Here is a 6000-nt window from a genome sequence, read left to right on the forward strand (position 1 = left end):
AAAATGATTCAATTTTATTCATAAAAGTATGCAATCATTTCATCAATGTTTTGTTATGACGTTTTGTCACGTTAAACTATCGTCCGTAAACCTACTTTACAGACAACCAATTTTTTTTACCTTAGACATAAGAGTAGCATCTACATGCAGTTTCTGTTACTTGCCACTGAAAATAAAAAGCAAAAGGCAACACTGGCATCTGTATCAAGTGCACCGTTGATCGCAAAAAGAGCAAGTTGCGTAGAACTATAGAATTTCAAGCAGTGATCCTAAATTTGCATTGTTGGATAGTATCAAGATTCTGTTCAGAGCGAAATAGTAAATACCAGAGTACAGCACTGACGAAACTGCATTTTGCTTTCTATGTTTAAGGGCCTAAAATGAAATGTTTGTTGTGTTTTAGAAGCGAAAAGACTTGAACGTTGGCTTCAACGCTAGGCTCATTTGAAAACTGCCAGATTTGATCACTGAATTAAAAAAAAAAAAGTAATCCGTGTACTCCATGTGCTGATGTTGATTCTCAAACGGATCAAGAAAAAATGTTTCTCAGTCTTGTTATTTTACACTATGGAGTCCCGTAACCCAAATTCATCAGCAGAACCTCTACAATTTTCTTCCAAGTGTAAGTATGATATGGAAGTTCCAGAATCATCCCCTGGAATGTAGCTGCAAAGGAATGCATAGAGCATGAGGCAGGAGTACTCAAGAAAACTCATCTACCATCAAGTCCCATAAGTAAAAATTTGGATTTGAATCCGCTGCCAGCAAGCTTTCCTATGAACTCTTTCAGGCCTTACACAAAACCATAAATTATGTACTTTATAAACATTTTTAGAACTGTTTCGTAAGGTTCTCACCATTATAAATGACTCAACGAGAAGTTGTGATAACATCAACATGTATTCAATAAAGGTTTTGGCTGTTCACCTATTTATCAGGAATTCTTTGAAACTGTTGTCAAAATGTACTTAAAAATTATGATTTCAAATTGTTAGTACACCTTATTTTTTTCTTTCACTTCAAAAAAAAATTCTTTAAAATAGGCTGTGTGAGTTTAAGTCTGTAGTGAGCACTGTTGCTATCTTGCTGCAGGAAAAGGAAATGGATGATGATAGGACAACTGAAGAAGAGGATGTCCTGATGTTAACAGAAAAAAAAGTGTTATCAATGGAAGAATATTCAAATAAGCTATACCTAAATCTAAAATTCATACACAACTCTCTCTCTCTCTCTCTTACATATAAATAAATAATATATAAATAGGATAAGTTTCTGGAGGTGGACAAATACTCTAGTACAGGGTCACAGAAGGAACTAGGCATGGCCTATGCTATAAGGAACCAAACTACAATATCTAGATGGTGCATTAAGGCTTTCCCTCTCCCTCCTAACTAATAAAATATTACTTTTTTCATTACAAAACAACTTATTTTTTTGCTAACACAAATATAATATAGTCTCATCGTGCAAGTGTGTTATGCCACATTGCTATGTCAATAGATCAAATAAGTATAAAATAGTATTTAATTGCAGTTGTGTGGCTTGATATTTTGAAATGGATTCACCCAATCATTCTGTTCATAAACAATTAATAGAAATAAGCATATTTTCATCTATTATTCCTGTGCTAACAATTACACTATTTTTACTTTATTAAAATGTACGATTTAGAGAGTTTTAAATGATGCATTTCCAGTTAATTATTCCATGAATTTTTTTTTCCTGTTGCTGATATTGGCAGAGGATGTTTACACAAGAAATCATTAAATTTAGGCCTGGAAGAATCTGGTGTAATTGTATTATAGCTATGAGAATAATTGTTCAAATAACTCCTCCCTCTCAAATATTGTAAAATAATTTAATAGTGATACAATTTATAGAATTACAATTTTATATTATAGATTACATTTATAGATACAATTTGTAATTTAGTATGTTTCAGTGTGAATGCAGTAAGCATTAAATTGTTTCAGTCGATATAATCTATGCAATTATTTAAGAACTATCATGATTTAGAGCAACATCAATCAACACTAGGTAATATGTTAACACTAGGGCGTGGCTTTAACCTCAAAGCCAGAACTGCCACAAAACTCTGGGGCTTGGTTAAGACTCATATTTTTTAAAACATGAATTTACACAACTAGAATGGGAAATTTTTTATTATTGCTAATAGAAGTCATTGTAAACTTAACATATTATATGATATGCACTGATCACATTTACAGCTATGGTCATGGTAACATTTGTAGTATATTTTTAGGATTTTTTTTGAAGTGAAACTTCTAATGTGACTCCAACAATGTTGCGTTAAACGTTTAACGCTCCTAGGGAGGGGGAATAGAAAGACAGAGCGAGAGTGAATGCGTGGCACTCGAACGCATGCGCGAGCGTTAGCAACGAGTAGCGTCCAATATTCCAACGCAATAGGGAGAGAGAAAGAAAGATACACAAATGTAGAAAGTAGGAGAGAGTGAGTCGGTAGGTCCCAAGCACATGCGCGTGGTATTCTTGCTATGCAGCGAAGTAAACAGTGTGAGCGTCATGAAAACCAAAGGGGTATACTATACTGCTGCTAAACTTCTTCGGTGTGTTCTTACTGCTGGTGCCAGTACCATTAATAGTACTCGTTTATTTATATATAGACCCTTTTGTTGTGTGTGTGTTGTCGGGACGATATACACTGGCTGTCATCTATTTTTCAAAATATATATATAGACATATATATATGTGTCAATGGTACTGTTATGCTCTTGTACTCTGACCCTTAGAAACATGCAAAAAAAAAATGTTATTTATCATAAAACACACACTCTTGGACACAGGTAGCTAGGTAACATATATCAACACATAGGGATAGAATTCAGGTTTTTATTAATAATAAAAATTGCTATTCATCAGGGACAACTAACATATGTGTAGAGATAAAAATCAATATTAATATAATTAGATAAAAAAAATCACAGAAAAACAATCCTAACGATACTGAACATGACTCGTGGATATGCGCTTATGTAAATTAAAACATCAGGAAAATACGTAGCACACATGAATCGTTCACAAAAGTTCGTTAGTGTATGTTCAGAAAATAAATCAAATGATGTTTTTACGGACGCATTCTTACATACCAGAAAATGTTTGAAATCATAGCACAATTAATAATTAGTATGATTACTGTTTATGTTTATATTTGGGTTCGTATTTGCCTTGGCTTAACTCAGTTTATATGGTAGAGACACGAAACTTGTACTCCCATTTCACCTCTGGGTATCACAAAATAAAATAATAATTTAAATCTTGGAACTAATAATTCATGACGTAGTTCAGGATAATTGACACCTTTTACGTGAAAACTAATCAGTTTGTAGTCAAATCGGAGTTATTTACGACGAAATTACATACAGCTGGGTATGTCTATGGGCGATACAAAATACAAGATCTTTACTTACAGATTTTCACTCCTAATAACATATCCGTCAGAATATGCCCTTATAATCTTACACATTATTTATTTATACGTCGTTTAAGCTCATCCTGAGTGTCGGATGGCATAATCTAGCTAGCTATATTTCAAATTTAAAATAGGCCTCGCGCCTTTGCGTCGGCATCAGACGCCTTCATACAACCAACCTTTTTAATTAAGACGTTCTAGACGCCTCCCATCTAAAACACGGCCTCTCATTGGCCGAAACCAAAATCGGTTAGTGTAATTTACAATATAAATACTGTAAATAACACTCATTAATACAATTGAAAACACAAAAATGCGGTAAATTTAAAACGAAAATTTCCAACAATGAAAATTTCTTTAAGTAATACCCCGAATAAAATCCTCGTTAATTCGTTAAGTTCATTAGTCCTTAGAGGGGTATACTCAATTGACTGTCCATATAAGTCCATTTCAGGTCATAGAGCATAGCTCTCGTAGATATACATAATTAATAAAATATATTTAAATAACTTTTGCGGGCGAACAATATACAAATTAAATAATAAAATTTCATAATAATAATAATAACAATCAAAATAATAAGACTTTATAAATAATAGTATCATTAAAATAAGTCATAACTTTCTGTGCATTATGAAAATAGTAACAGCACAGAATTGCCGCCCTTATCAATCATATTGAACTGCAATCGTTGACCTATTCAAAACAGTACAATGTGATTGGCAGTTTACCGTCCCTCTCGCACTATGTACAACGAATAGCCTTGTCGCCTAGCGGCGCGCGCACCACACATAAAAAAAAACTTGGAGCGACCGAACTCCTTCTTCTCCTCTTTTTTATTTTTTTTTTTCTATCGTCCTTTCGACCGTTACACCAGACAATTCGCGCAATTTTAATCACTTTGCATCGTGTCGTCGCCGCTAGCAGACCTGCGCTCGAATGGTCCACGGGTTTTCCCGCGCAAAATCTCTGCTGGACCTGCTGCAGCTCTCCGACGGCGTCTACTCCCTTGAGCCGCTCCTGTTGAGAGGGACGTGGGGGGACATACTTACTGTAAGTAGCAATCTCATATGGCTGTAGCGGGTGTATGTACATGTGAGTCAACAATGTGACGTTCTCCAGGACACGTCACGGCAGTGGATCAACGTCCACCCGCGGTGCAAACGACATCGACGGCGGCGGCCGAGGAGGCATCGGGACAGCGCCCGACCTCAAAGCGGCCAACACCAACACCTGCTCCACACCAGACGTCGGCGGGTTTGGCGTGTGGCGGCTCGCAGTACCGGACACCACGGCTCCTAGCTCCGCGGCGAACATCTGCAGCGGCGGACTGCGGCTGCAGCTGCCGCCATAACTCACGAACACGTGAGAGGCGGCGTCGGGACGTCTGCGGTGCTGCTCGTGTCGGCGGAACCGCCCCTTCTCACAAGGACGCACTCGTCGGGTCCCGTCACTGATAGGTACACAGCCGTTGCGAACTGTATTGTGTACGTTTTAACTAACAAGTGTCCCGGTCTTTAAACAGTCTTAAAACTCTTCACTCATGTGTGAATCGTGCACTTGTAACGCACGAATGTCGGCAGGCTAAGACATCTTCTGTGCTTAACGTAGCCTATCCACAAGCCAGTTCAGTATAAACTAACTATTAAAACAAATAGTAACTAATGGGATCAAATAACATCAGATATTAAATAATAATATAGTAACTTAGGCTAAACATTCAATAACTTTCAAAGTGAAATTGTTACATCTTAACAATAGGTATCATTAGCTAGATAACATTCAAGCATAACTAACTAAACTGATTTTCATGTTAATGAAATGGTTTGTTTACATCATTGTTAAGCATCCTTATGCCTTCAGGTTGTACCTGTTTTATTCTATGTACAATTTCATTATGCATCTCGTGCATTTCCATAAGCATCATCTCACAATCTTTCATAACTTCATAATATCAACAATTGATAAAATTAATAATTCTCACTAACATCTCATATCATATACATAAAATCATATTTACAATATCACTTCAAGGAACATTTCATATATTACATCATTAAAAGCATTTGTTTATGTTAGCAAACAAATCAACAATAGTTTTGATTTCGTTTAAGTACACGCATCATGTGTAACTTGTGCTTGGAAAGGGAACGCACAGTGTTTCCTTTTTTTTTTTTTTTCTCTCTTTTATCGCAGCTTTTCGCTCGGCGAAGGCGGCCTTTCTTTTTCTTTTATTTTACTCGAGTGTCTGGTGAACTTTTATTTCTACCATTTCTCGCAAGGTAGTATTTTTTTTCTGTAATCAGCTGGGTTCTCATATAACGCAAACAGCTGTTTGGAAAGTGTATAGCAGTCTCCCTCTCATCTCAACCATTAGTTTCGTTTTCAGGCATCCGATGCGGGCTTCGCAGGATCCTGACTGTGTATTCATATCATTCAGAAATTTCTCTGATAGGAATTGTTTCTTGTTAAAATCACTTGAGATTCATGATCTCGATGAAAAGGATAATTCTATCCTGACAAAGCCAAGTGAAACAAAAAAAAAAAAT

This window comes from Bacillus rossius (assembly GCF_032445375.1).
Source record: "Bacillus rossius redtenbacheri isolate Brsri chromosome 9 unlocalized genomic scaffold, Brsri_v3 Brsri_v3_scf9_2, whole genome shotgun sequence".
Lineage (NCBI taxonomy): Eukaryota > Metazoa > Arthropoda > Insecta > Phasmatodea > Bacillidae > Bacillus > Bacillus rossius.